The sequence below is a fragment of the Vigna unguiculata genome, unplaced genomic scaffold, assembly GCF_037176805.1.
Source record: "Vigna unguiculata cultivar grain cowpea cultivar isolate G323 ecotype 2 unplaced genomic scaffold, ASM3717680v1 ptg000373l, whole genome shotgun sequence".
Classification (NCBI taxonomy): Eukaryota; Viridiplantae; Streptophyta; class Magnoliopsida; order Fabales; family Fabaceae; genus Vigna; species Vigna unguiculata.
The window spans coordinates 27509-40000 of record NW_028197008.1 but is presented as its reverse complement, the minus strand read 5'-3'; positions in this window follow the sequence as shown (position 1 = coordinate 40000).

The window sequence follows — 12492 nt, the reverse complement described above, 5'->3', positions numbered from 1 at the left end:
GAATAATAGTAATTCTCCAAAATTAGAGGAAAATAGAAAAACATTTGATAAAAAATTATTAGTAACTACATTTCTTTTTAATCTAATCAGTCAATTTTCATTAGTGTCAAGCTTAAATTCGCACGTACCTTATTTATTTACAGAACCTGAACAAGTAAAAATGAATTATAATTATGACGCAGAAAAAAAACAAATAATCAAAATATTATTTGATGCAATTACAACTGATTTGAACGAAAAAAGAAAAGTAAATCGAAAGAACACTAAGTCTATTAAAAGAAACGAAATCTGTAAAAAAGTACCTCGGTGGTCATACAAATTGATGGACGAATTAGAACAACTAGGTGGAAAAATTGAAGCAGATAATTCTCAAATTCGTTCTAGAAAAGGCAAACGTGTAGTCATTTTGACTAATAAAGATAAATTTTTTAAAAAATACAAGACTTATCGTGATCGTGGAGATACTGAAAATAATGAACAAAAAAACGAATTGGCTTTAAGACGTTATTCCCAACAATCGGATTTTCGAAGAGACATAATCAAAGGATCTATCCGTGCTCAAAGACGGAAAACAGTTACTTGGAAATTTTTTCAAAAAAGGGTGCATTCGCCGCTTTTTTTGGATAAAATTGAAAAATCAATATTCTTTTCTTTTCATAGTTTAAAATCAATGAAAAGATTTTTTATGTTAAATATTTGGATTCGTAAAAAGACAGAATTTCAAATTTTAGGTTCTATAGAGGAAAAAACAAAAAAAAGTCCGAAAAAAAAAGAGGAGGAAGCAAAAAAGGAAAATGCAGAAAGAAAACGTATAGAAATAGCAGAAGCCTGGGATAGCATTATATTTGCTCAAGTAATAAGAGGTGTTTTATTAATAACCCAATGCTTTATTAGGAAATATATTCTATTACCTTCATTTATAATAATTAAAAATACAATTCGTATACTATTTTTTCAAATTCCAGAATGGTCTGAAGATTATATGGATTGGAAGAGAGAAATATATATTAAATGCACGTATAACGGCGTTCAATTATCCGAAAGAGAGTTTCCGCAAAAATGGCTAACAGATGGGATTCAGATAAAAATATTATTTCCTTTTCGTCTAAAACCTTGGCATAAATCTAAAATACGATGTAATGAAAACAAAAAAAATTCAAAGAAAAAAAAGAACTTTTGTTTTTTAACAGTTTGGGGGATGGAAGTTGAATTGCCTTTTTCTAGTTCCACGAAAAATCCACTTTCCTTTTTCGACCCCATTTTAAAAGAACTAAAAAAAAAAAAGAAAAAATTTGAATTTTTCACTTTTCTAGTTCTAAAAGTTTTAAGTGAAAAATTCAAACTGTTTCTAAATATCGTAATAGAAAAAGCAAAAGGGATCATCCAAAGTATTCTTGAAATTATTAGAAAAAGTATAGTATTCCTCACGAAAAAAAAACAAGAATTTTTAAATTTAAAATATTTTTTTATTAAAAGGAAACCCCCAAAACTCGATGAATTGAGCGAAAACAAAAAATATTCAACAATTTGGAAGAATAATTCAATGATTTCTGAAGCAACCATTTCAATTCAATCGATAAAGTCGACAAATTTTTCATTGAAAAAAAAATCTATAAAGGATCTCAATACTAAGAGAAAAGTAGTTATTAAAAAAATAGAAAAAATGAAAAAAGAAGAAAAGAAAAGAGGACTTGGAATTCGCGAGACAAATATTCATTCGAAGAAAAAAATTTATGATAGTAAAAGGATAGAATTCGAAAAAAAAATTTTGCAGATATTCCAAAGAAGAAATATTAGCTTAACTAAAAAATCACATTCTTTTTTTCAATTTTTGATGAAAAAAATATACATAGATATCTTTCTATATATCATTTGTATTCCGAAAATCCAGCTACAACTTTTTCTTGAATCAACAAAAAAATTTTTAAATAAATGGCTTTACGATAATGAACCAAATACAGAAAGAAGTTATAAAACAAATCAAAGTATAATTCCCTTTCTTTTAAAATTACACAAATATTTTAATAATAAGAATAAGAATGCGAATTCACATAATTATTTTGATGTCTCCTTTTTGTCACAACCATATGTATTTTTAAATTTGTTACAAACCCGAATTATTAACATAAACATATATAAGTTAAGACTTCTTTTTCAATATAATAAAAATTTTTTTTTTCTGAAAAATGAAATAAAGGATTCTTTTTTTGGAGCACAAGGAATAGTTCATTCTAAAAGAAAACAAAATAACCTGCTCAATTCTGAACTAAATCAATGGACAAATTGGTTAAAGAATAATTATTATCAATATAACTTATCTAACAGTAGCTGGTCAAAATTAGTATCACAAAAATGGAGAAATAGAATCACTAAATGTGGTGTAACTCAAAATAAAAATTTAACCAAATGGGATTCATATGGAAAAAGCCCATTAATTCTTTACAAAGAACAACAAGGAATCCCATTAAAAAAAAAAATTAGAAAACAATATAAATACGATCTTTTATCCTATAATTTTATGAATTATGCAAATAAGAAAGACTCATATATTTATCGATATAGATCCCTATTTCAATCAAATAAAAACACAATGATTTCTTCTAATTACAATACATATAAAAAAGACTTATTTGATAGAATAAGTAATATTTTTATCAAGAATTATATAGCAGAAGATACTATTATTATAAATCCGGATAGAAAATATTTGGATTGGACGGGAATCAATAGAAAAATACTAAATCGTTCCATATGCAATCCGGAATTTTGGTTCTTTTCCAAATTTGTGATATTTTATAATACATTTAGGGGTAACTCGCAAATTATACCAATAAAATTACTTTATTTACATTCTCTTTTTTTACATTCTAAAGGAAATAAAAATGTTAGTGAAAAGAATATTACTAGAAAGAAAAAAAAAATAGATGTTTTTAGAACATCGAAAAAAAAACCCAAGAACAATATGGAGGCAGAACTTCAATTCTTAGTAAGAAATTTTTTGAATTTCCATTTAAACTGGAAAAATTTCTTAGGTCAAAAAATATTTAACAATGTAAAAGTATATTGTCTCCTTATTAGATTGACAAATTTAAGAAAAATTACTATAGCCTCTATTCAAAGAGGAGAACTAGGTCTAGATATTATGATGATTCAAAAACAGACGAATTTAACTCTTTCAGGCTTAAGGAAAAAGAAAAATAATAAATTTAGGAAAAAAGAACTATTTGTTATCGAACCAGTTCGCCTGTCTAGAAAAAATAATAAACAATTTTTTAAGTATAAAATGATGGGTTTTTCATTAATTCATAAGAATAAACGCAAAATTTATAAAAAATACTCAGAAAAAATTCATGTTAATAAGAAATTTTTTGATAAATACATTACAAGAACAAAAGATCAAAAGATAACAGAAAACAAAGAAAACGAGAAATTTAATTTACTTGTTCCTGAAAACATTTTATCTGCTAGACGTCGTAGAGAGTTGAGAATTAGAATTTGTTTAGATCCAAATAATATAAATAGTATGCATAGAAACACAATATTTTATAATGAAAATAAAGTCCAAAATTGTTTTAAAGTTTTGACTAAAAAAAGAAATGAGAAAGAGAAAAAAAAACTAATGAATTTCAAAATTTTTCTTTGGCCAAAATATCGATTAGAAGATTTAGCTTGTATAAATCGTTATTGGTTTAATACCCATAATGGAAGCCGTTTCAGTATAGTAAGGATACATATGTATCCGCGTGTGAAAATTCGTTAATCTAATTTTGTTTTCTATTTAGCATATGTATCTATCTATAGATAGATACATAGGTTAAACAAATACACGTATTTTGGTATGGCATTGATTTTAATTCAATGATGTATACATAAAAAAAAAGCATTAACAAAATTATCTTTTTTTATCTAATGTAATGTATACAATTCTTTTTTATATATCAAACTAGTCTCCTTTATACTATATCTATTTAAATTCTCTATTTCAATTGGATTGATTTCAGTTATCAAAAAAATTAGATTTCGGATTTCTATCAAAAAATTAAAAATGAGTGTCATTCTAATTACTGATCAATAAAAATATCTATAAAAATCGAGGAGAAGGAAAAACTTTTATTTTTTTATGGTAAAAAAGTCATTTATACCTGTTATTTCACAAGAAAAAAAAGGAAAAAAACCGGGATTGGTTGAATTTCAAATATTCAAATTTACCAATAGAATACGAAGACTTACTTCACATTTTGAATTGCACCGAAAAGACTACTCATCCCAAACAGGTTTACGTAAAATTTTGGGAAAACGGCAAAGATTACTGTCTTATTTGTCAAAGAAAGATGGAATACGGTATAAAAAATTAATCAATCAGTTTAATATTCGGCAGTCACAAATTCGTTAAATTGAAGAGTAATTTTCAATTATTCGATTTATTAGATCTTGAATTTGGATGAACTTTTTTTTTAAGCGATTCATAAAAGAATAAATCGAGCAAAAACCTATGAATATCTCAACGAAAAGAAAGGACTTCATGATAGTCAATATGGGGCCTCACCACCCATCAATGCACGGTGTTCTTAGACTTATTGTTACTCTAGATGGTGAGGATGTTATTGATTGTGAACCGATATTGGGTTATTTACACAGAGGAATGGAAAAAATAGCGGAAAAACCGAACAATTATACAATATCTGCCTTATGTAACACGTTGGGACTATTTAGCTACAATGTTCACAGAAGCAATAACTGTAAATGGACCAGAACAGTTGGGAAATATTCAAGTACCTAAAAGAGCCAGCTATATCCGAGTAATAATGTTGGAGTTAAGCCGTATAGCTTCTCACCTACTATGGCTAGGACCTTTTATGGCAGATATTGGTGCACAAACACCTTTTTTCTATATTTTCAGAGAAAGAGAATTAATATATGATCTATTTGAAGCTGCCACAGGTATGAGAATGATGCATAATTTTTTTCGTATCGGAGGTGGTAGCGACTGATCTACCTTATGGTTGGATAGATAAATGTTATGATTTCTGCGATTATTTTTTAACAAGTATTGCTGAATATCAAAAACTTATTACGCGAAATCCTATTTTTTTAGAACGGGTTGAGGGCGTCGGTGTTGTTGATGTAAAAGAAGTTATTAATTGGGGTTTATCAGGACCGATGCTTCGGGCTTCCGGAATACAATGGGATCTACGTAAAGTGGATAATTATGAATGTTACGAAGAATTTCATTGGGAAGTTCAATGGCAAAAAGAAGGAGATTCATTAGCTCGTTATTTAGTTCGAATTGGTGAAATGATAGAATCCATAAAAATTATTCAACAGGCTTTGGAAGGACTTCCCGGCGGTCCATATGAAAATTTAGAAATCCGCTGCTTTGATAGAGAAAAAGAGCCAGAATGGAATGAGTTTGAGTATCGATTTATTAGTAAAAAATCGTCTCCGAGTTTTGAATTGCCAAAACAAGAACTTTATGTAAGAGTTGAAGCCCCCAAGGGAGAATTAGGGATTTTTCTAATAGGGGATCAAAATGGTTTTCCTTGGAGATGGAAAATTCATCCGCCCGGTTTTATAAATTTGCAAATTCTTCCTCAATTAGTTAAAAGAATGAAATTGGCCGATATTATGACAATACTAGGTAGCATAGATATTATTATGGGAGAAGTTGATCGTTGAAATGATAATTGATTTAACAGAAATACAAGATATACATTTTTTTTTCAGATTGCAATTTTTGAAAGAGATATATGGAATTCTTTGGGTATTTGTGCCTATTTTTATTTTGATATTAGGAATTACTATAAGTGTACTAGCAATTGTATGGTTAGAAAGAGAAATATCTGCAGGGATACAACAGCGTATTGGACCTGAATACACCGGTCCTTTTGGAGTTCTTCAAGCTCTAGCAGACGGAACAAAATTACTTTTTAAAGAGAATCTTATTCCATCTAGAGGAGATATTCGTTTATTTAGTTTCGGCCCATCTATCTCAGTCATATCCATTATAATAAGCTATTCAGTAATTCCTTTTGGCTATAACTTTGTTTTATCTGATCTGAATATTGGTGTTTTTTTATGGATTGCTATTTCGAGTATTGCCCCCATTGGACTTCTTATGTCAGGATATGGGTCAAATAATAAATATTCCTTTTTGGGTGGTCTACGAGCAGCTGCTCAATCAATTAGTTATGAAATACCATTAACTCTATGTGTGTTATCGATATCTCTATGTGTGCTTCGTTGAGACATAAATTTTTTGATACTATTTCTTATAAGCCTCTCCTTATATTTAAAGTACAAAAAGAATCTATAAAGAATATATATATATTCTTTTCGCATTTGGATTGAATAATTGAATCAGATAGTTATATGAGTGCAATAAAACAGCTTTTTTTGAATATAATTTATAGAATACTCTATTACTTATAGAGAAAGTATGATGATTTCAAATTGCAGTAAAAATATTGAGTCTAATTTTCTATGTATAAGAATAAGGTGAAAAAATCAATGAAATTCTAGAATTAGATTCTATATATTATATTCTATGTATAGAAGTGGTTGTTTTTCCCAAGATTTGTTGATTAGTAATCCTGTCTTGAAGCGGACGCAAAAGACCAACCTTTTTCAAATTTTCAATATCATTTGTATGAATTAGCATACATATATTAACAAAATTAAAAAAAGGCATTAATATAATAAAAAAAATTAATGGATGGCTAGAAACACCAAAATACACAAAAGATTAGTAACGTATATTTCTTTTTTAAATTATCCAATTTATGTATAATATAAAAAGAATACTAATGGGGACTTGAAGTTGGTAGAAAAAATAAGGCAGTACTCCCCCCAATTCCGATCTAGAGTATACTTCCATCCATTGATTGAATAAATAACTATCAGGAACGAAATAATCCTTTAATTTTTTGAAGTCCCCTTTTGCTTGCACAAAAAGGAATAAGATAAGAGGTAAAAGTGATCTCCTTTTTCTTTTTTGTCTTATATACTCCATATTTATGGAGATAATCATAATTTAAAAAAAGAACATCTAATTATTTTTCGGAATCGAAAATGATGTGGGAGTTCTTGATAATTTTAAAAGAGTATTTTATGCAAAAATGAAATTAAGTTATTACTCAACAAATTTAATTTTGAATTTTTTAAAGGATGAGATCAATTCAGAAGTACCTTTTGTATTTTTTATTTATCTAAAGAAATTCAATAAATGTGCAAATGTTTTTATTTTTTAAATAAGTGTGTATTCATTTAAAAATTTTTTTTAGAACAGACAGAATTCCATGGGTCTAATTCAGAACCGTCCGAGAAAATAGAATCTTATCTATCTTAGGGATATATCAAGGGAGAAATAATTGGCCGGGTTCTTATATTTTTTTAAGGCTTTAAAGGAGCCGTATGAGATGAAAATCTCATGTACGGTTCTGTAATAGAGATGGTAACAGTAATGTCATCACCGACTAGGATTATCTAACAGTTTAAGTACAGTTGATATAGTTGATGCACAATCCAAATATGGTTTTTGGGGATGGAATTTGTGGCGGCAACCTATGGGTTTCCTCGTTTTTCTAATCTCTTCCCTAGCAGAATGTGAAAGATTACCTTTTGATTTACCAGAAGCGGAAGAAGAACTAATAGCGGGTTATCAAACCGAATATTCCGGTATCAAATTTGGTTTATTTTATGTTGCTTCCTATTTAAACCTATTCGTTTCTTCCTTATTTGTAACAGTTCTTTATTTTGGTGGTTCAAATTTCTCTATTCCGTACATCTTCGTTTCTAATTTTTTTCAAATAAATAAAACATACGGAGTTTTTGTAACGATAATTGGTATCTTTATTACACTAGTTAAAACTTATTTATTCATATTCGTTTCTATCACAACAAGATGGACTTTGCCTAGGCTACGAATAGATCAATTATTAAATCTTGGGTGGAAGTTTCTTTTACCCATTTCTCTTGGTAATCTATTATTAACAACGTCGTCTCAACTGTTTTCACTGTAAAAAAAATGTGGACCTTCTATATTCAAAATTCAGAACTTGTTTTAAACAAGAGAAAGAAAAAAAATATTCAGAGCTATTCACGATATGTTCCTTATGGTAACTGAATTCATAAATTATAGTGAACAAATAATACGAGCTGCTAGATATATTGGTCAAGGTCTCATGATTACCTTATCTCATGCAAATAGGTTACCCGTAACTATTCAATATCCTTATGAAAAAATAATCTCATCAGAACGTTTTCGCGGTCGAATACATTTTGAATTTGATAAATGCATTGCTTGTGAAGTATGTGTTCGTGTCTGTCCTATAGATCTACCCATTGTTGATTGGAAACTAGAAACTGATATTCGAAAAAAACGGTTGCTTAATTACAGTATTGATTTTGGAATCTGTATATTTTGTGGTAACTGTATTGAGTATTGTCCAACAAATTGTTTATCAATGACCGAAGAATATGAACTTTCAACTTATGATCGCCACGAATTGAATTATAATCTAATTGCTTTGGGTCGTTTACCAGTATCAGTAATTGATGATTATACAATTCGAACAATTCAAATAAAATGATTTCAAAATTCTTCACAAAAATAATTGAATTTCTCTATATATAGAATAAAAAAAAAGATATTCTATTTTTTTGAAATGACTCTTTGGCATAAAGAAAAGAATGAAATTCCATTGATTCTATAACAACTGTACCTAATAACAATTCACATATCTTATCTTAGGATTTGGTGAATTTCTATGCACAGATAATTTTCGTATTTAACAAGTTTTTTCCTGGTCATATCAATAAGGTCATGAAATTTCTATTTATCTTTTATTTTACATATAATGGATTTGTCCGAATCGCTACATGATTTTATTTTAATCTTTCTTGGATCAGGTCTCATATTAGGAAGTCTAGGAGTAGTATTCTTTACGAATCCGATTTTTTCTGCTTTTTCATTGGGACTAGTTCTTGTTTGTGTATCTTTATTCTATATTTTATCAAACTCCCATTTCGTAGCTGCCTCACAGCTACTTATTTACGTGGGCGCTATAAATGTTTTAATAATATTTGCTGTGATGTTTATGAATGGTTCGGACTATTACCAAAATTTTCGTGTTTGGACCGTTGGGGATGGAATTACTTTGATGGTTTGTACCAGTATCTTTCTTTCACAAATAACTACTATTCTAGAGACATCATGGCACGGAATTATTTGGACGACAAGACCCAATCAGATTTTAGAGCAAGATTTGATAAGTACTAGTCAACAAATTGGAATTCATTTATCAACAGATTTTTTTCTTCCATTTGAACTAATTTCAATAATTCTTTTAGTTGCTTTAATAGGTGCAATTTTTGTGGCTCGCCAATAAGAAAGTTTTCGAACTAATAAAATAATATAAATTACATTTTGTTAGAATTTATTACATTTCTTTTTTGTTGAATTATATGTTAAGGAAAAAGAATATTTATGTATAAAGTATAAAATCTTTTTGCAAATACTTGATTTTGTTGTAGACTTATTATGTTAGGCAATAAAATCCGTTGAATTCATATTCATATCGAAATGAATAAAAATTGAAAAGGAGTTGGTCAATGATATTCGAGCATACACTTGTTTTGAGTGCTTATTTATTTTCTATAGGTATCTATGGATTGATCACGAGCCGAAATATGGTTAGAGCCCTTATGTGTCTTGAACTTATACTAAATGCAGTTAATATAAATCTCGTAACCTTTTCTGATTTTTTTGATAGGCGGCAACTAAAAGGAAATATTTTTTCAATTTTTGTTATAGCTGTTGCAGCCGCTGAAGCAGCTATCGGACCAGCTATTGTTTCCTCAATATATCGTAATAGAAAATCAACCCGTATCAATCAATCAAATTTGTTGAATAAATAGTATTATTCATAAAAAAAAGTCTAATTTTGAATAGTGTGTACTATATAATCCATTCAAATTAGCAGAAATGATATATCCTTTTTAATCATGTTTGCGTTTGCGAAAACAAAGATAAGAAATCAAAGTATCTTGGTTCTATTCTCTTATTAGTTATTAATCTATAAATATATTTTTAGTAGCAAAATTCTTATAAATCATTGATTCATCTGGTATATAATATAGATATATATATATAGATATATATATATCATATATAGATATATATAATTGGTTTACCAATTTACTAGATTGAAAATGTTGAATTTTTGATGTTCAAGGATTATGTTCCAATGTCACATTCAGTAAAGATTTATGATACATGTATAGGATGTACTCAATGTGTACGAGCCTGCCCAACAGATGTATTAGAAATGATACCTTGGGACGGATGTAAAGCTAAACAAATTGCTTCTGCCCCAAGAACAGAGGACTGTGTTGGTTGTAAGAGGTGTGAATCCGCCTGTCCGACGGATTTCTTAAGTGTTAGAGTTTATTTATGGCATGAAACAACTCGAAGCATGGGTCTAGCTTATTGATACGTTTCAAAAAGAACCGCATACAAGTACTTTTTTTTACTGGCAAAAACCCGGGCTCAAAATAAAAAAATATTTTGAGCCCGGGTTTTTGTAGTCTAAGTATATCTTATTTTTATCACGAATTATTTTCCTTGGTTAACAACAGTTGTAGTTTTGCCAATAGTCGGAGGTTCTTTAATTGTCTTATTTCCCCATAAAGGAAATAAGACAATTAAATGGTATACTTATTGTATATGTTTCATAGATCTCCTTCTAATAACCTATGTATTTTGTTATCATTTCGAATTAGATGATCCACTAATCCAATTGACAGAAAATTATAAATGGATCCATTTTTTTGACTTTTACTGGAGATTCGGAATAGATGGACTCTCTCTAGGACCCCTTTTATTAACGGGATTTATCACTACGTTAGCTACGTTATCAGCTCAACCGGTTACTCGAGAATCTAAATTATTCTATTTTCTAATGTTAGCAATGTATAGTGGTCAACTAGGAACATTTTCTTCTCAAGACATTTTACTTTTTTTCATCATGTGGGAATTAGAATTAATTCCCGTTTATCTACTTTTATCTATGTGGGGTGGAAAAAAACGTTTGTATTCAGCTACAAAGTTTATTTTGTACACTGCGGGAAGTTCTGTTTTTTTATTACTGGGAATTCTGGGTATGGGTTTCTATAGTTCTAATGAACCAACATTAAATTTTGAATCATTAACTAATCAATCATATCCCGTGGCACTGGAAATAATCTTCTATATGGGATTTCTTATTGCTTTTGCTGTCAAATCACCAATTATACCCTTACATACATGGTTACCTGATACCCATGGAGAGGCGCATTACAGCACTTGTATGCTTTTAGCCGGAATATTATTAAAAATGGGAGCATATGGGTTGGTTCGAATTAATATGGAATTATTATCTCGCGCTCATTCTATATTTTGTCCCTGGTTAATGTTATTAGGTTCCATTCAAATAATCTATGCAGCTTCAACATCTCTTGGTCAACGCAATGTAAAAAAAAGAATAGCTTATTCCTCGGTCTCTCATATGGGTTTCTTAATTTTAGGAATTGGTTCTATAAGCGAGACAGGGCTGAATGGGGCTATTTTACAAATAATCTCTCACGGATTTATTGGTGCTGCCCTTTTTTTCTTGGCGGGAACTAGTTATGATAGACTACGTCTTCTTTATCTCGACGAAATGGGTGGAATGGCTATCCCAATGCCAAAAATATTCACGATTTTCACTACCTTATCGATGGCTTCTCTTGCATTACCGGGCATGAGCGGTTTTGTTGCAGAATTTATAGTATTATTGGGAATAATTACCAATCAAAAATATCTTTTCATCACAAAAATACTCATAACTTTTGTAACTGCAATTGGAATGATATTAACTCCTATTTATTTATTATCTATCTTACGTCAAATGTTTTATGGATACAAGCTTTTTAATAAACAAAATTCTTATTTTTTTGATTCGGGGCCACGAGAATTATTTATTTCAATTTCTATCCTTATACCCGTAATAAGTATTGGCATTTATCCAGATTTTATTTTTTCAATTTCGGCTGACAAGGTTGAAGCTATTCTCTCTCATTTTTTATAGATAGTTTTTGGGAATAAATGAAAAAGAAAAAATAGAAATCAATCCGATGCACAATAAAAAAAAATGGATTTCTTTTTGTATTTTCTTAATTACATAAAAATGAAATTGAATTCTAATTGAATATTTTTGTTGTTTGTGAGAACCCCTTGAATCAATATTACATTACTTGATTCAATGGGGTCTTAATCATTTTATTGGGAGTTTTTTTTCTTATTCTATAGAATGTTCCCAATATTTGTGAATTTTTTTAAATTAATTAGGTGTAAATGAACCATAACTATGTAGTCCTATTCCTAAAAGATTTATCCCTAAATAACATATCCAAATTATAAGAAAGCCTATGGAGGCCACTATTGAAGAATTTCTATATTCCAATTTTTTATTTTTT